General features: G+C 36.6%; 1 protein-coding gene across 14 annotated transcripts in view; it reads right to left on the bottom strand.

Moving 5' to 3' along the window:
* Positions 1-20,584, bottom strand: part of sgip1a (SH3GL interacting endocytic adaptor 1a) — a 70,631-nt gene that overhangs the window by 35,094 nt on the left and 14,953 nt on the right. The gene's annotated exons all lie outside the window — the stretch shown is intronic.

Raw genomic sequence — 20,584 nt, 5'->3', positions numbered from 1 at the left:
TTAAAATTATTTTTTTACTATTTTCACCTGAAGATAGGTACCCTTACAAGATAGAGAAGAAATGGATGAGTATATGCAGGTCTTAAAGTGGGCATTAAGTACAAATGTTGACATCAACTGGAGAGAAACAGTTGCTCAAATATTTCATCTATGCCACAAAAACACCACAGCTCTGTGGCTGAGTGGATTTGTCAGGCAACACGCTCTGATACAGACACTTTCTGTTCCTAAGAACACACCAATCCTGTGTCAGGAGAGGCGATAGAAAAGACAAGTCGTGGACTTATGTAACATTTACAAACATTACTACTTAAGCACTGTGCTAACAGCCATGCTTGTTTATCTCTGAAAAAGAAATGCTTGCAAATTGCATAAACAAAACACAACTCACCTCAGGGCACATTTTGTCAGGGATTTTTTTCTAATTTCATGAATGGCGCCAACCAATTACTCCATTAAACCACATTACAGCATTGATAAATAAATTAATCTGGCTTCCACACATTGACCTTTCCACACGAATTACGTAGAAAAAAAAATCTAAACAACCCACCGCATTTGCATTCAGAAGACTATTAAAAGTTACCACAGAGGGGACTAACCAAAGAAAAAAAACCTTTTAATTCAATGATATTAATGCATTCCCTTTGTCTTTATAATGATGTGATTATTTCTTTTCGTTTTATAAGCTCATTTGTCAGGGACATCCGTCAGATGCAGAAAGAAAATCAAAAAACAGAAGCAGTTTTAGCCTGCATGCTTCTGCAAGGTCTGCAAATCAATGACTTCTATTTAGATGAACAAGGTTTATTTTCTGAAGCAGTTCTCCAAACAAACTCAAATCTTAGCCTCCTTTGTGAAGACTAGAAAAAATGTGCAATAATTGCTAGCATTGCTTATTTGATTTTAAAAGCATTTTTAAAATCCTTTATTTGCCCAAGTCATAAGTGATTATTTTATAAGCAGGTGAAGGGAGAAAACAGAACATTCTCACCACAACGTAGTGAGTGATCATAGCAACAGTCAGAAGAAATGTATCACTCCAAATATTTACTACAAAGCAGCTCAGCACATATGAATAGAAACCAAAACAAACCCATTTACAGCAGCTGTAAAGGGATACAATTAGTACAAGTAGATAAAAAAAAGAGAGAAAAGATTATGAGGGTGATAACTTATTTTGTCTGTTTAAATTAGTAAAAAGTATGGTTAGCACAACTAGCAATACTAAAACAGTGGTCTCTGCATGTATTTTCTAGAGAATATAGAGAATCCCAAAGTTTTAAATTCAGAATGTGCAGTAACAGAGAGACCTAAAACCTAAAAAAATAAAAGCAACTTTACACTACTCTTTTACCTTTCTGTTATCCGTTTAAAAAATCTTCCTCTCTCTCTGCACAAATGAATTAGAGACACGTCTTGACATTTCATAGGAACAGTAGGTTCCTTTTAAACAGCTACCTACATCTCTATCCCTTCTGTGTGTTCAGATAGGCTGAAAATGGCTCACTTTAGTCTGATTCACTGAGAGAATCCACAGCAAAGAGCACTTTTTTCAGCGCTGCTTGGAATTGCTTAGATATGGTGTATTCACTGACAGGAAAACAATTAGATTTTTGTGTGAAAGGGTCAGGAGCACTCAAACTAAAAACTGTCCAGCCAGTTTCTTGATGCATCACTATTTATCCCTACATCAGTCACTCCAGGATTGTGAGATTATTCTTGTGCTCTTTTGCAACCAAAAATCAGTCATTTAGTTGCAAAGAATGTTTAAGATATTTGCGCTAATGTATGACAGTAAATGTGACTTTTGCTACTTGTCATAGCAACCACAGACCATAACTTGACACCAAGTAAGAACGAGGTTGCAGTGGAAGAAAAAAAAGAAAAGACTTAAGGTGGAGTTGAACCCAATGTTTTAAACCATTTTCGCAGAAATCTTGCAATAAACTCACAATTATGCATTAGTGAGAAAAAAAAAGCAGGATTTCTTGATTATGCATGAATTTTCGTGACTATGGAATTGCAAAACACTACATGGACTACCTATTATAGACATAACTGAACAGTTCTACACTAAATCAGATTCAACTTTAGAAGCTGTACAGCTGGTCGTGGCAGTGGCACAGAGGTTGTTACCAGAGATATAGAATTTTCCTTAATTATTTTTTTTTTTTATTTTAGAATCAAATACTGTGATTTCATGACATAAGCACTGAAACAAACGATTGTGTGGATGTAAGTCAGGGTGATTCACTGATGACAGGATGGATGCTTTTAAACCTTCAGATTGATCTTTCACCTGATTTGAGTTTTTACTGGGGGATGGAGGAGGAAGGATGTAGGGTCTTATGATGAAAAACTATTTCACATGCACACATACACTCGCATACCCCTACACAGAAAACACAAGCCAACATTTGTCATGAGTCAGTGATGAGTCGGCTTAGCACTCTTACAGAACAGATTGGCCATTAATTAATCACAAAAAACATTTAACAGTGATATGGACACTCACTAGTTGTGTTAACATTTTCACTTTGTAGAATGTTTTAATTCTGTGTACAACAAGGAAATTGACTAAAACATCACGTTAAATCCATATGAGGCTTTAAAAATAAATCAAATTCAGCTCTTATCTGGTTATGCAGCTTGACATGTTCCCAAAACAATTACCTTCTTTGTGAAGGGTCTTTAAAATCAATTTCTCAAGGAGCCATTTTGCTGTCATACAGTTTATGATTATCTCTTGTGTGTGTGAATGGCAGGGAGCTAAGGTACAGAAACCAAGCTTTTTCAGAAAGCTCAAGCTGACGGAGCAAAGTTTGGCATTCAAATATTTATTAGCCAGGTCTCTGTCCAGAAAACAATCTTAGCCAGTATTAGGTGTTGGAACATAAGTTTTAAGTGTTGTTTCTTCCTTTTTATTGGCTTAATAGTCAATACGCATTTTGCACAGAGTCTATAAGGAGGATAAAACTGAATATTTATTTTGTAATAAACAGCTAGCAAGATGCAGAACATCGTCTTCCTATTTTCCTTACAAGAAGCAATCCTTTCCTTTATGATTCTGTGTGAGGCTTTATCTATAAATTGCATAAACTAGCACATGTATGTGTGTGAGTTCAGTCTTGGAAAAACACATCTGTCTGGTTAATGTGATGTTTGCACGCCACGCTCCCTCTGTGCACCAACTCTGAGCCAAACCTCCAAAGTGCTAGCCAATCGTGTCAGGAAAAAATCCAACAAATTACCACAGTCTATCACCTTATAAACGATTCATTTGGTTCAACTACAAGTGTGACTAAGCACAAATTTATTATATAATCAAATTTTAAAAACAGCTGGATTGGGAGCCTTCTGGTTGCAAGTCGGAAAAACAATGCAATTTGCTAGTTTTTGGGGTGGCAAACTGTTTACAATAAAAGCTGATTTGTATTTCTATTAATTCAATTATTTGAAACACAAAAGAAACATCCTCAAAAAATATAGAATTTGCTGGACTATGTGCCTCACTGGCTTAAAGAGAGAAACTGTCAAAAGTGTCAGAAAAACTTTATATTAGCCACCTTCTCTACATTTCATGGAATAGCCAAACAGGGTAAATTCAGGAACCTTTGGTAAGCTCCCTCTTTGCGAGTCAGAATTAAGGCCACAAGAAGCATTTGTGTTTAATTTCCAACAGGTAAGTGAAAATTTGACCTTTGTGAACCAATAATGTCATTTGCTGCATTACCTGTAATGTTTTTGCAACTGGCAGGGGCATACCATGCATTGGAGGAATAACATAACAGATTTTTGTACAGAACCATCAAGGTACAAATGTCATGGATACATACACTCTACAAATACCTTAGCTATAAATAATAATTAATTTTGTTCACAATGATCAGCTCATGTTCATTTCCATATTAAAAAAAATCACAATAAACCATACTCATACAAAATAAAACAAAATAGATTTAATTAGCATTTAATATTAAATGGAAATTAAAAAGATTAAGATAGTTAAGCTGCCCATAAAAACATTAGCTGAATAGAGAACATATCTAGAGACTTTCCACACATGAATGACAATCAGCATTGCAGCCACGTGAACAGAGCGTGTGTGTGTATCCGTGTGTGGATTTGTCCAGATGAGACTGCTACACAAAGCCGACATATATCAGTCCCTCAGACAAAGCCTTGTTAAATCCGCCTTTCAAGCAGCTCAAGAGAAAAACATGTAATTAACTGATTTGTAGAAACTAAATAATTGTGAAAAAAAACATCAAAAAGGGGGAGAAATAATAGAACTGTTACGGTTAGAGAAAATCTTGAACATTTCGTTTTGCATCAAGAGGATGAGCAGCAGTGTTTTCTAACCTTTTACTGAGTTGAGATCCAAAAAAACTGGCCTAAATTCCTGTGGATTACATATTTCCTCCCACCAATCTAATCGCAGTTCATTTTGGTAAAAGCCAACCACAAACTCCACCTATGTGTTCACACCCAGATTATAGGTTTGGCCAGATTTCAGTTGCAAAACAAATGCCTGATCTGACAGCCTATTGTTCATTAAGAAAAGGGTTTACCAAAAACCTCTAACACATCTGTTAAGGCACAGGGTTAGAAAACAATGCTGTTAACAGATTAAACCAGAGGAAGAAGACTGAATGAAGGGCTGGTAGAGGGAGAGGCAGAAAAAGAGGGGAGAAACCACAAGATCTGCAAGCACTTAGAAGAAACACACCATCAATTCAAGTGTCACTCTTACGCCCGGCAATTCTGTGTTCCTAAAGACTTATATAACCCGCAAGTTGACCAGAGCCAAACATACACACTGGGGCCAACTACTCTCACTGTGGATGTAAATAACTTCCAGGAACATGGGTAATGACCAACCTCATGTAAATACTGCAAGGAAAAGAAAAGAATGTTTACGCAAATAAAAAATCATATCAAATTGAATGGGATTTTTTTTTTTTCAGATATTAAAAATGGAAGACTCCCGTATTTTTGTGTAGTTATCTCATCGTAATAGGAATTTTACAAGTCTAATTCAAATATATAGTCAACTCAATCCAAAGGCAGTTTCAGACTCAATGAAACACATTCCAGTTTCTTCTCCCAACAGGCACAAAAACAGATACTTCCAGCTCAACTTAGGCTACATTCACACAACAGACCTTGATACTAAATTCAAATTTTGTTCATGTTGTTTGTGCTATTAATTAAATGCGACCACAACCAGTCTTCTGTGTGAACAGCTTAAGACACCAAAGCGACCGGCTTTTCGTTCACTCCAAAATTTAAAATTACGTAGTTGATGTTCTAAAAAAGACGACGTAAAATGTTCACGTGTTAAATTAGATAATTATCTGAATTCCTACAGGAAGCAGACTAGGTGGAAAGCAACCTATTGTGACAACAGCAATGTCAATGACTAAAGACTTAACACTAAATTGTCCTGCTCTTCAATTTGGACTTGAAAGAAAATACTAGTGAGAATCTCTGGTTATGGTTAATGCAACTAATACAGTTCTAAAATAAAACAGGACAGAAGAAATTAGAGCATTTTTCAAGCATAGAAGCTGTGTGGACAAAACTCAGCACATTCATGTAAGCATGTAAGCTTGAACTGTGTATGCTTGTAGGAAGGATCACAGAGGGTGCAGCCTGGAGCTGGAAAACATCTCATCTACACCCTCACAGGCTTCAGTTGTGATTAAACAGAACCAGAACAGAATTTTATGGTGGATCTTTTGTAAGACTTGAAATTTTAGGGCCTGAGGAGAAAAACTGTGATGAACTAGTCTAACAAATACAATGAGTTGCTTTACATGTTAATGAATTGTAAATATTACTGGGAAAGAGTAAAGAGAAGCTAGAACAGTACATCTAAATTAAATATTAGCTATACTGAAGTCAAATCTTCAAATGGATCAGAGAGAAACATTTCATGTTTCATAATTAGGAGAAAATCTGAGGTGACCAAACATGCTTCTGACAACTGTTCACGTCGACTTTAATTTTACTTTAAAAACAAAAGTAAATAAAACAGTCTGTGGAGAGGTTTATGATTTTTTTAGAGACAATGCTCTCTGCATGAGTCTACAATTTTTATCAAAGATCCCATCTGTGTGCTTTGAATGAAAAGCATCAAATCAGACCAGCTGAAATTATAATATATTATGCTGAAATTTCATGGCCTACTTAGCCTTTTCCAGATTCAGCAGGAAGTCAAGTAGAAACTGAGAGAAAAAAAGGAAGAACTACACAGTACCTCTATTCTCACATTTGATTTGAATAAATTAGTTATAGATACCGAATGAGTCCGACTAGCATTTTTGAAACCAAGCAAGACGTCCAATTGAAAATATCATTCCTCTCCCAAGCAATTATATCTATACAGTACTTAAACTGTTAGAAAAAAAGCTGGTGAGACTGAGCAGTAAAGTAATGCAGATAAAATTTTTTTATAACTTTCAGAATGCATTTGACCTCATTGAGAAAGCTTTACAACGCTGGTTAAAACTCCCAAACTCTCCTCTAGCCAGTATGTCAAAGCTTTCACTTCTCAGTGATTCCTCTTGCAACACCAAAGGGTTATTGGGAAAAGCTTAACTCTCCAAAATTCATAAGGAATGGGAAGAGACCTTGTTTGAAATTAAGAACATTTCAATGAGAAAAAACACTCGGTGGCTGAGCTCTGCATAATTTTTTCAAGATGTACTTTTAGTCCTTTGTGCTCCGACCTCTGCTTGTACGATTTAGTCCTAAGGCTTTCGTTTCTTGGAAATCAATTGAAGAGAATCATTCCCAACCATACAGGCTCCAGGACCTTGTGTACTCCAACATAAAAAAAGCTAAATCACAGTTAGGCCCCATTATTTCTTATCTGCATAGAGCCTGCCATACAGTATTGAATCATACAAATGCCAACCTGTATTGGCGTAAACACTCCTACATTTAACAATTTTTCTCACTGGGAAATAGAATAGAAAATCGCCTCATTCCTTCATTGAGTGGAGAGAAAAGGGTGTCAATATTTTCAAAGATCTTCTCTATAATGTTGTTTTAGTGATCTATAGATGGCGTATAATTTACCGTGTTGTTTTTCTTTCATTTGCAGTTAAGATCGGACATGCCTGCAAACGGTGCACTGTGGGGCACGTCTCTCTTAACTCACCCCAGTATGAAAACAAAACAGGAGTAGTCACTGTGAAGAATGAATGAGGAGGAATTACTACAGACTTTGGTTATGTCAAGCAGTATGGTAAATACTGGAGGTTTTATATTATGAAGAGCAGTCTTTAAAAATAAAGCACACCTCCCAGTGAAAATGGTTAACATATTATGTATATGTATTTTTTAAAAATAAATCATACTGTTGGAAAATTAGTCAAACAAAATTTATGTATAATATTTTCCTTGTTCCCAATAGAAACAAAGCAAAAAGTGCACAGCTGACAATGCTGTAAATCGCTGTATAGCAGGATCTGCATCTGACTGGTAGAATGTACGTAATGTTTTAGTTTCAGTGTTGCATGGTGTGATCTCTTGGTCCGAAATCTCCCTTCCTTTCCGTTCTGTTCACTGCTGTGTTGCTTTGCTGATATGATGAAAATCAATGGGTCCTCTATTCTGTGGCGTGGTCTGATGTCTGCTAATGAAATCTTATCTGCCATGAATCATCCATCTGATAGCTGCTTGGCCAGCGGCTGACAGAGGACTGTCTCTCCAGCCTTCTTTGTGGTCACAAAAACAGAAAACCCTGAAATGTTATGGGAACGTTCTGATTTACCAACAAAAATGTATTGAGTGTTAAAGGGAAACATTTGTGGAAAAAAAATGCCATTGGAATGACAAATATGTCACCTCACAGTTTTTGTTTTTATAAAAAGATAAAACCAGGATTATGGTTTCTTCACAACTGTATCATTTATGTTACTTCTAAGAATAGTCTCTCAAGAATTTAACAATAAGTTGTAAGACAAAAACATAATAAAAATGTGTCGAACAAAGTTAACTCTCAAAAGCCAGTGCAAGTCTAGCATTGTAAAAAGCGTAAACTATAAAGAAATACAGAATTAAGCATCAAGTCATAATTATGTTAAACAGTGACTTAAAACACTAACGAGACTTAATGCCAGCAGCATAAGCATCTAGAATGACCATGTATGAAAATGCATCCGTAATTTGAACAAAACAGAAATGAAAACAGGGAACAGAAACAGAATACTCTAAAAGCCTCGCTGTAAAACCAGTGTTCCTCAGTTTATCTGAAAATAAGTTATGTAAGTGTTCCACAAAGAACTAAACGTCTCATTTTTATATTATGTTCCAAATCCAATACTCAACACCTGCCTCACTCTTAGCCATAAACCTTTTCAGGATCCCACTATTTCTACATCTCTCGGCCCATCCAGTATCAGCCTAAACTCTGCTAATCTCTTCCTGTAGCTCTGTCTGTGCGTCGCCCTGCCAGTGCATCCTCAGCTGATTGAAAATGACATCTGTTTGCACTGGTATGGCTCATAGCCATGCAGTCCAAATAGACATGCAGCACTCGACCCTGACAAGTCCACAGGGTTGGCAAAGAGGGGATTTATCACACATGCACTGATGAAAGCAAAAGCTCTTCTTCTAACAAGTTTTGAGCTAAAGCTGACATAAATGAATGTATGAATGAAAAATATCTATGAATAAATGAATGATTTATTAACTAATACTTAAATATTAAACAATAAAAAAAGAAAAGTAGCTTTTGTTTATTTACATTTCCTTAATTCAGCTTTTGGTATATTTTCTCTTTGTTGCATTGGCAAAAATCTTGGCACACCATTGGTGAAATACCTCGGCTAAAACATTCCCAAAACCTTTTGAGGTTTTAGAGTAGGGTAAAGAATCAAATAGCAGAGTCCTTAAAAGACATGAGGAAAAATGTGAGAAAATGTGAATGTTCCAGGAAATACATTGTACAAAAAGATTTATACCTGATGATTGAAAGATAAACAAGAAAACTAGAAAATATGTAAGCAGATGAGTAAAATGAATTCACACTTGCAACTATCGATTGACTAATTGGATTAATCTTTTACACCCCAAACAGAAAATCAAAAGAAAACATCATATATTAAGCACAGTTAGGCCAAGCAGAATGAGCTTTTGAGACATAAACATCATGTACAAAACCAAATGAATATTATTTAACAAATGCCACCAGTTTAGATTTTAAAGCCAGAGCTGTTAGCTCAGATAAAATATTTCCGACAGACGGATTGATATAAGCAAGAGATGGTAAGAAAAAATGACATTCTGCTTTATATTTTAAAGTCTATCTTCCCACAGATATAAAAAAAACCCCACCCCAGATCAAGACCATAAAATGCAGCGAGTCAACAAAAAGAAGGCCTTTGATGATGAGTTTCTCCTTTACTAGCTTTACTTCCATCAGGGGATTTCTCACATGCACAGCTACTCCTTATGCCGCTTACTTGTTCGGAGATTTCACATCACTAACCATCGTTCTCTTAACTGTACTAGTTCTCAGACTGTTTCCCCTCCACCTCTCCAGGGAGTGGATGTATAAAACACTTTTCACTCATCTATCCTCTGTAGCTCTGTCCTGAGTCAGCTGTTTTTCTGTGTTGCTTTTTACTCCGTAATTGAGTACAGTGTCTATTCCTCTGAGCTGTATTCCACTTTGGATATGGCTGGTCCATGTGTGTACAGTGAGATTAAAGAAGACCTAATCATTTGAGTAGACATAATGATCTGAATTAACTCAAACCCGTTGTAAAACTCATGTTGCGGCTGTTTCAACATTATAAACCAAAATGTTTTCATTTTAACTGACTAGTCCAGTCAAGACCTAAAACAACATAAAAAGTACACCTGCCAGTTTTCGTAATAATTACAGGTATGTGACCCAAACAGTCATGTGGGGGTGAAGAGAGGTCCCAAAGCATCTGAAGCAAAATTTGAGAGCTTCCATAAAGAAACTCAATAAATCAAATTGCAATAGTCACCGCATTGTTCTTCACCTGTCTAGATCATAGAGTATGATGGCAAAAAAAAGATGCCTTTCATTAAAAATTAATAAGAATATTCAGGCCTGGTTAAATTTGTTTGAAAACCTTGTGTGGAACACCACATATAAAGTGGAATATTGAGGAGATAGTTTTATGATATGGGGATTCTTTTCTTCACATGGAACTGTTTTTTTTGTCAAAATGGATGAATATCAATCTTTTAATTTCACACAAAATCTGTGGACTCAACCGCCGGGGGCTGAGGACAAGATGTGCCCTCGCGATTAGAGACTTGGAGAACTTTTGCAACTTTTGCATCAAAAACAGGGTTAAACATAAACACACAAGTAAGTCTCATGCTTGTCACAGGCAGTGACATTTTCTATCCCCCCCATCAATAGACTGTGTTTTGTGACTCCAGTAGCTCCACCCTAACTGAACCGTACCACGAAGGAGGCCCAGGAATGGTGCGGTTTTAAGGGTTTCTTGTACAATGAAAACAGACAAAATAGGGTACCAGCCCCTGTTGTACCCCTCAGTAGAAACGAGGCACAATAGACTGCTCTCTTAAGTCATTATACATGTGACATAAGTTATAAAAAATTATTTAGCATGGTCTCAATTGCTACTTCTCAAAAACCTAGCATGATACAAGAAGTGAGCAGACTGTTGAGATCCATTGTATTTGGCCTGTTAAATGACCTTATACTGCCTTGCATAATCACACGTGATCTAGAGTTTAGTTCCTAAAATGCCAAAACTCAGAGTGGTGAGAATAATAGAAAAGAAAGATAAACGATTAAATGAATTGCAAACTATATTTACAGGTATATTCTACGTGGAAAATCCCAGAAACATTGTCTCATGGCAGACACTCCTAATCTGTTAACAGAATTAAACAAATCATTCAAATATCGCACTGAAATAAATGTAATTACTTTCTTTTAGCTAACACTGTTTGTGGACGCAGCCACTATGGACTCTCCTTGTTGTCTAGTCATTAACCAGATTAACACAAGGACACCCGCAGTTACATCAAAGTGATGACACAGTTGCTGCAGCAACAGCAGCTGCAGCACCAGAGCTTTTTTCTTAGTTTATAAATAAAGCCACTGATGGGATATTAAATTAGGCTTCGCATTTATGAGTGGAAATAACCAACTACTCTGACTGCAGCATGGCAGAGAGGCTCACTCAGGCTGAAAACAGCACCCTCAGTCTGTTGGGATTAGTGATCTGCATGGCTTCCTGTTTTTAACTAATTAGCCATGTGTAAAATCTTTACTCAGATATAAAAGTCCACCATTAAAGATGTGGACAACTCTAATTCAAGGAAAATTAAAACTCAAATGTATTCACATTCTCGATATGTGTAAGGCAGAGACCAGCCAAAAGCACAAATTGTCAAACTGTATAATCCCTCCGACATCATAGTTTTTCCAAGATGAATGTCATACATCACTCATAAAAGCAGTCAGATTATGCCATAGAAGAACTTCATCTTCCCCCAGCTGCCAGTGGATTACACAAACATGTCTGTTTATCTGGCTCTGAATCTTGGGCATCGTTACATAAGCACGCCAGTGTGTGGCAGTGTATGGACAAGGGGGTGTGTGTGCATAGAGGAAAGAAAGATGAATTTGGACAGCTTTTTGTGCTGTGACTGGGAATAAATATGGTGGTAGCAAAAAGTAGATTCGTTTCTTATTCTGTCCTTCACCTCCCCATCTGTCTAATCCCTGCTGTCAATCATCCAGATTGTTGGTAAATCCATTCAGAGGTACAATTATATCTGAACACCTCGGCTTTCCTTTGTGTTGCCTATGCTTTCTTGCAAAGTCACGCAAATGTTCGACTGAAAATGTGTTAGCATCTGTCTGCACACTTGTGTTATTAGGAAAATCCAGTGACTCATACACATACTGAAGCTCCTTCATCAGGGCAGTCAATCAGCTTTCTATCCTTTCAGCGCATTTCACTTAAGAGAGTCTACAGCAAATTTGTCACGATACTGTAATTAGGCTAAGATGTCATTAAATTGAACGCATGTTAATTTAACATGTATTAAGACAAAAAAATTTTGAGCAAAAAAAACTGCTGCTGCCAAAATTTCCACCCACGTGTTTCACTTTATTTGGGCTTGAGTATCCCAAAGCTCCCATCACAGTATCTTAACAAGTATGCTACTGCACTGAAAACATGCTACCAGGGTCAAACTGTAAGGAAATGAAGAGAATTTTGTAGGATATCAAGCCCTGTCATGTTTTTACAGTATGTCCTTTTTGTTGCCATCATGCTCTGAAAGGTTAATCTCTGGATCATGTTGTGGAATTCACAGTACTCTGCTAAGTAAGAACAAGGTTACTTTTGCCTTAATGTCATCATGTGTGGGACTGAAATTCCAACATTCTTAGTACCCCCAAGTAGTTACAAACTGATCAGCAAAAACAATCAGTAAGCAAGGCAGCTGTCCCTTTTACTTTCAGTTTCAAGCATTCAGCATGTCGAGGTGAGTGAATCTCACCTCACCATGCAGATAGTATAGTGTAAGATGAGAGAGCCCTTCACCTCCTCATCCATTTAATCCCTGCATTGTTATTTAAATTGCAGTTAAATTGTAGATTTTGTAGCAATGGTGGACATGTTCAGTATACATATAGTGTGAGAGCTGCAAATCGCATAATGAAGGGTTATTTTCACATAAGCCTCACTTTTCCAGCAAAGCAAAAGACAAATATGCAATGTGGTGATGGTAATATTATTTGTAACATGGATAAGAGAAAGAAATAATATTTTTGTAACATAGTTTAGCAATGAAAATGAAATATTTCTGATAAAACTGCTGAGGTTGAGCTGGGACGTAAACTATGTTACATTAAGTGAGTTTTACCTTGTTCTGTTTCATCTCATCAAACCATTTCTTCAAGGGAAGAGAAAGCAATTTCAAATGTATCTCATGAAATAATTTACATGTTTGGACTTTAGTAGGCATGTAAATAATCATTTATCTTGAATTATAGAGAGCATCTAGCACAGTAGTGTTTAAAAGTTGGTAACGAATGAGTTGCACCTCTGGGCTCATTTTAATAAATCAAATACAAATTTATTCAGCAACAAATTAAAATTTGTAGATTAAAGTGAAAAAATGTGCACACAAGGAGCCCCTGTCAGCTGCTTGATTAGAGAGGTTTGAGTCAGAGGTAAAAATCAGGCAGGTGAAATGGCAGAATGAACAAATTGAACCTGCAGACATGCTTGGTGACAAACCGATCTATCCTCCAGCTTGGAAAAAATAGACACTCAATTTACTTTGTATTGAGCCACTTCAGCAGTTGTTTGTCCTCATCCACTTTGCCTCATCACTGTGCCACACTGCATTTGGGGAGATGTAACTATTATGTGTAAATACAGTATACTCACTAATATAAATGAGAAAGCATCTAATTTATCTTTTAAAATTCTCAGTGTGCCACTTAGGGTTTTGAAATTCAAGCAGTAAAAGGCAGAACAAGCTACATTTTTAAACAACAATCACCAGACACACCTTTCTAGTTCAAGTGAGCAGCCCAAGAACAGGCATGTTTAACTCAAAACAGAAAGCGATATTTATGAAAGCTCCTTTCCACAAATTCAGAAAGCAGAATTATTAATTTCTGTATTTTTTATTTTTTTATCTATTTCAATAACAACAAAATCATTACATGTATAACAGATCAGCTGCTCCCGGGTCCTTTAGCTCAGTTTTACTACAAGCCAAAAATAATGGAGATAAATTATTCTACAACTACAGACGTAAAAACTGCAAAGGAGTCCACCATATGGCTCTCTACTTTGCTACAGTACAGTCAAAGGTTTATCCAACTTCTGTGAGACGGTTTAATTCCAATCACTAGTAACTAGGATTAACAGGACTATGTGTCTAAAGCCCAAGAAGTGTATATGGTAGGCCATACTACACTGCTCAAAAAAATAAAGGGAACACTTAAACAACACAATATAACTCCAAAGTAAATCAAACTTCTGTGAAGTCAAACTGTCCACTCAGGAAGCAACACTGATTGACAACGGGGATCCTCGTCGGGTCAATCAGTGTTGCTTCCTAAGTGGACAGTTTGATTTCACAGAAGTTTGATTTACTTGGACTTATATTGTGTTGTTTGAATGTTCCCTTTATTTTTTTGAGCAGTATATTTCAAACTGCAAAATGTTTAAAGTAATCAACATTCTGCCAACATGCTGGTTTTTCTATTGTTTGAGTCTTATCAGTTGAGACTAGACTTAAGTTTCTTCTTTTGGTAACTACACAGGAAATGCCAAAGGGTCATTAGAGATTAGAAGGCTGTTCCGCTCAAAACATAAACACGTACAAATATGTAAAGTGTAGAGTCGGGTTTTGGCTCTGGGAATCAGAAGTATACATTTTAACTTGACTTGTTTTCCTCTAAAGAAGATCACACTGGCAGTTAATGGATTTGAATTGAACCTACGTACCATACCATACCAACTTTATTTATAAAGCACTTTAAAACAACCACAGCTGATACAAAGTGCTGTACATTAAAACACAACATAACAATAAAAAAAAAAACTCTTACAGTTTAAAAACAAACAAACATACAATTTAAAACTAGATCCCGCTGGAGTTGAAAGCCAAGTAAAATAGATGGGTTTTAAGACGAGCTTTAAAAGTATTTGGACTTTACATGTATATGGACTAAGAATATTCACCCAACCATTTCAAACACTCATCCAAATGTTATAAAGCACAAAAAAACATTTTAATTTATTGTTGCCCAAAAGGAAAGTTAAAGAGTTATTTTTTTATGGGGAGAACAGTAAGAAATATGAGGACTTTGTATCTTAAGGCCCCCAAGTGAAACACCCACCCTGTTTTGCAAAGTAAAATATGATGCCCAAAACAAAGATCTAAACAATTTATAGCATGTGGGCATGAAACTCACGGCATCTACTGTGTTTAGCATGTGCTGTAAAAAGATCTAAATCACTGAAAACAGATAACACGTCTCATCTGCTCTCATCTACTGTCTTTAAAGCAAAAGCCGAGAAAGGAGAAAAAAAAATACATTAGCAACATGCTTAGACTTGAACGATGGTAGCAGTACTTCAATTTTCTAAATACTTTTTCAGGTATACAAGTCCAGGTAAAGAAATAAAAAAACAGAATTGCATCAGTATTTTATTATAAAATGACTACAGTTTCATGGCACTTTTAGTGATGTACTCAAGTGTTTATTTCTGTTCAGCTTGATGGATGTGAAGAAAACCTGAACTTTCTGGGATAACTTACAAAATCAAAGGAAGACTACCGAAAAGCAGTCTTCTGTCTCCAGTTGTCCATTAGACAGTAAATGACACTCGTTGCAAGAAGGGTAAGCCTAAATAAAGTAGATTGTTTACCAAGTGCTGTAGCCCAAACTTCGTTACTAGATTTCTTCAAATCCAGAACGTATCGAGTGACATTTTTCAAGACAAAATTAATTTATTTCCCACAATCGAAATGGAAAGCAGTAGGTTTGATGCATCCATTTGACTGTTTGTGCCGACTCAAAATTATCAGCTCGGTGTTGCGTACAAAAACGGCGTGATGCGAACACCGTTTCCTGTTGAGCAGTTTCCTGTGTGAGTCCACGCGTCTCTGACCATGCAGTGGTAAAAACTGACCTTTGTGTGGGCATGTTCGGCAGACGTCCACATTGAGTCTTCATAGAGCATGCGCAGACGTCTGATCAGAGTGAAGTACACCAGAGTATGTCGGGGCCTTATTCAACAAGTTGTTATTTTACCAAAGAGGGAGCAAGTCAGTTAATGCATCAACCTTGCTTAGCTGGCCGTGAGAAGTTGAGTGGCTAACGCTTTTCCTCTGTCTACATCCTCCAGAATGTTGTGCGGTTCTGGATCAGAGTTTAGTGAAATTATTAACACTCTATCGGATGTATTTTCTATCTATATTGATGACATGTCTATCGCAGTAGATATAGTTATTGTTTTGTCACGCAGAAAAAAGTGGCACAGAATTCGAGTTGTTCTACATTTACAGTGATGTTTCCATAATCTGTCATGTTTTAGGGAGGCATGCCATCTTCTGGTTTGGGTCCAATGTGTTTACAAGGTCACTTTAGATCATTTCTTTTTTTCCCCCTCTGATGACAAGCCACATGGAGATGCTGATTTTATTTTGCAAAATGACTTGGAACCTGCCAACCCAGCCAGTAGCTTAATGCCCAATTCATTGACTGCAATATCACTGTGCATGATTGATGAGCAAACTGGCCTGAGGTAAACCCCAATCGGCATGTTTTGACTATGATTCACAAAAAGGCCTTTTTCTTTCTCCTGAGCCCTCTTTTGGCTGGGCTTTTGTTTGTTAGCAGTTCCACTGTGATGTCCTAGTGAGTGGTAACTCCACACATGAGATCAGTGTTGACTGAGGTCTCACTCAGAGATGGGGTAAAAAGTAATCCATGGTTATATATTTTTCAGCAAAAAAAATAAAAAATATATAACCACTGATTTTGTCCCTAATAAATGTTATAATGTATTGTATGTTGTGTCACTACAAGCTTCAGGGAAAGGTGCAACTGCAGCAAATTTTAAAGGGATTTTGTCAATGTAGACTACTGTTAATTATTACTTTAGGCAACAAGACCCTGCTATAAAACCAATCTGTGCTTTAATATCTCAGATGTGCTACCTTAGATCACCTCAATGCTGCACCGATGCAGTCATTTATGCTAAAGAAGCCTGGACTAAGCACATAGGCTTTTTTATTTGGCAGACATTTCTGTACTATCTGTTTTTCTTTGGTGTTATTCATTTATCTAATTTTCTAAGAAATTCAGTTACGGGTAATAATTAGCTCTCAGCTAACAGAAATAAACACAAAGTTCTGGAAATCCGCAAACTGAATTTATATGCATTTTACTTTTTGATTTAAATCATTCAAACACATAACTTTGAACTATTATTCCGATTTACTGTGATGCACTTCTATGAAAATACAATAAATAATTTCAAGGGACAGCAGGAAATACCCTTCCTAAGTAAAGTAATAGCTAACGTTAAGATGAAATAGTTAAAACAACTCCCCCTTTAAGCAGCAGAAGAGAGGGAGTAGCACTTGTGTACAAGAAAATCAGGTTGCTGATTTCTATCAAATTCTCCACACATTAGAAAAATATGCAGTTAAATTGACAGTACTTATAACAGTATGCCTCAGTTTTCAGTATTGCTTCATCTGACAGTGTGCAAACATTAAAACAGTGAAATGTCAAGATTCAATCAGATTTAGATAATCATAAAACCCCGTCCAGTCAGAAATTATTTGCAGAGATAACACTGCTGCATTATCTTGTTATTGTGATAAAAATGCCCCATATCTATCTTGCATGTCTCAAGATCGCGTCTTTAGGAAAAGAGATGGTAATCCCAACTACTAGCATGAGGATGATCACCTCTACTGCTCTTAATTACAATTAAGTAACCCTCCCACATCTTCTACCCTCGTGTGTCAGGAAGAGACAGTCATGCTGGCAGTGGCGCTGGGCTTTAAAAAGCAGAGCTAGCCAGGATTAGCATCCAATTTTAACACCTGAACGTAATCCTGCCCTAACACACTCTATGTTAAGCTTGTACTAGCTTTGCTAATGGAAGGAAAGCAAATGCAAACAGTGCTTTTTACCTTCACATTTGTTACTTAACCCGGGGCTTGACGTAATGCAGACAGTGAGAGGACAGCTCAGTTGTCGAAGGAGAAGAAACATTAAACAAGGTCATTCATCACTTTGGTGATCAAATTGGAAAGATCTGTATTTGAAATATGTCCTTAATTATCAACTTTATTTTCATTAAAAATAGTGTTCAACATTTCAAATATTTCTGTATTTGGTAATAGAAACATTTCAAATACAGCAAGATCCAATTTCAACCTTTAAAACACAACCGTCATCAGGAGGAAAGAGTACATGACTAACAAGTTCAAACCTTAACTACTCTCTATTGTGTTGCATTTATCAGGACTCTCTCATGCAGCGCTGACCAAATGTATTAATGCCACTGAAAACCTACAATGATCACTATTATAAAGGACATTCAACTCATTGTGAATTTAATGTGGAAAACATTGACATTAAGAAATAACAGTTTTTAATGAACTGGCACAATTATAACTCCCACCACTGTAAACATAATTTGTAAGTAGATTTTAAGAGTCTACTTCTTATATAAAGACCTTAACACTCAAGCTCCATCATACATCAGAGATCTGATTGTTCCATACGATCCTAACAGAGCACTTTACTCTCAGATTGCAGGTGTAGCGGTGGTTCCTAGAATTCCTAAAAGTAGACATTGGGAAACAGATCTTTTTGTTCTCCGGCTCTTCTCTAGTGGAACCAGCTCCCGAGTTTTAATCCATGAGGCAGACGCCCTGTCTACTCTTCAGTCTAGGCTTAAAATGTTACTCTTTGATAAAGCTTATTGTTAAAAACAGCTTCCCCCAGTCGTTGGGACACTTTATGGAAAGATAAACTTGGATCCTCTTCCAACATTGTTGTTATTTTCTAATAGAAACAAGCAGTGCATTTCCTTCAGGTATATCCTTAACCCTCCCCCGGTCTTAAGAGACGGGGTCCATTGGATAGCTTTTCTCCCTGTGCGTGTCCAAGCAGGGTCTCACTGACCCCGCATGTGCTTTTACGAGGGTTTTTTTTTACGTGGTTTCAGAAACTTACAGGTTGACGGGAAACGCCCAACGCACCCCTGCGGTCACGCTCCTCCTGAGCATAGTGCTAAGACCATGGGAGGGCTAAAGTCATGGATTACTTAAAAGTCGCAGAAACTCTTAATGTAAAATTTTACGGTATGCTTGAAGATACCAAGAATTGTGCCACTGTTGAGTTTATTAAAAATATTTGTTTTTATCAGGTTTGATTTTTATAACTTTACAGATTGAGACCATACTATAGCAATAATGGTTATTTACAAGCGGTAAAGATATGTTAATATATAAGCCACTTGGTATATAAGAGGTATATACCAACTTATATACCGCATCGTTTTGTTCGTTGTGTGTAACGAACATAAAGATGTGCGATAAAGATATGTGAATATATATGCCACTTGGCCAACACTTCATGCACTTCCAAATAAACATGGCTAAATGTATGTGTAAATGTATAGCTGTGAGAAATCTGAACATAACCCGAGTATCTCATAGTTATATAATTGTGTGTAACAAACAAAAAGATGCTCTTAACAACTGCAGTCATTTTGCTCAGTGGTGCCAAGCTAACTTTACCCTTTTTTAGCAGCATGAAAATAGACTTTGACCAAATGCTTAAAAAGAACTGTTAATCTGTCAGGAAGTGCCAATCAAACAGATAAGCCATACAACCGGAATAATATTCAAATAACATTGATATAATAAGAGTTTTGTACTTCTAAAGCTACGTCCTCTTGGATAGTTTGTTTCTGTCAGTGTCAACTTGAAATATTAAAAATAACCTCAAAAAGTAAATTTATGAAAAATGAACCCAAATGTTAAGAATACTTTAGAAAATCTACTCTGCCCTAACACACTCATTCTGAAAATCTCCCAGGATTTCTTTCAAGACAATACAGCCAGAGGAAATGTTGCATCCTCTAATTTCTAAATATACAGACACAGACGCAGGCTTCCAGACTCCATGCTAATAAAATCCATCTAATTGGCAGAGTACAGCTCTGGGTTCATTAATATTACTAGATCAACTTGAATTAAGAATCTAGAGTTGCTTGAAACATTGAAATAGGTGAACACGAGTAACGATGTCCCCTTTTACAAACGGTTTGAGGTTGCGTAAATAATAAAATCATATTAACACCTGAATTTTGTTCTGGGGATATTAACAGAAATTGATCACTGATTCTCAAATTTATTAACAAAAAAGGGTAAAGAAAACAGACGGATGGAGGGCTTCATTTGCCAGCTGCAGAACCGTAGGGATTCATCCTAATATCACTGGCCTACCTCTGGTGATGTCATCAATTAAAGAGATATGATCCTAAAACTACATTCAAATCCCTACTTATAACAATTGCATAGGTGAAGGGCAAATTATACCTTAAGATTCATGTATATCCTGATATAGATGCAACATTCTTGTAAGAACACCGGGTTAAATATGCCAGTGGTATGAACACATAGCAGAGACAGGGTGAGCACATCATACAAAGAGAATTTATACAAGTAAGCCAGCTGGGCACATAAGCTGTCCAGAACAACAAATCCAAATAATCCTCCATGATGGGAAGTGGCAAAAAGGAGTAGGGGGGTACTCCAACATATGCATACACACTCGCTAAGGTACAAGCTTCAATTAGCCTCGCCATTGTGCCTCTATCGTGAACATTCATTGGCTGTGCCCTTTTCTAAGAATAACATGCAAGTCACTGAAATGTGCACTTAAAATAAGAGTGGCTGATGACATTTGAACCTGCCAAATATAGCAGATGAAGCACAGTAGGACAAGGGCATAAAGGAGGATTACCCTATAAAAAAATATATATAT

This window comes from Poecilia reticulata, linkage group LG8, assembly GCF_000633615.1.
Source record: "Poecilia reticulata strain Guanapo linkage group LG8, Guppy_female_1.0+MT, whole genome shotgun sequence".
NCBI classification, from domain to species: Eukaryota; Metazoa; Chordata; class Actinopteri; order Cyprinodontiformes; family Poeciliidae; genus Poecilia; species Poecilia reticulata.
Note: the sequence above shows the minus strand (reverse complement) of the source record. Positions and strands in the feature narration are given on the sequence as shown.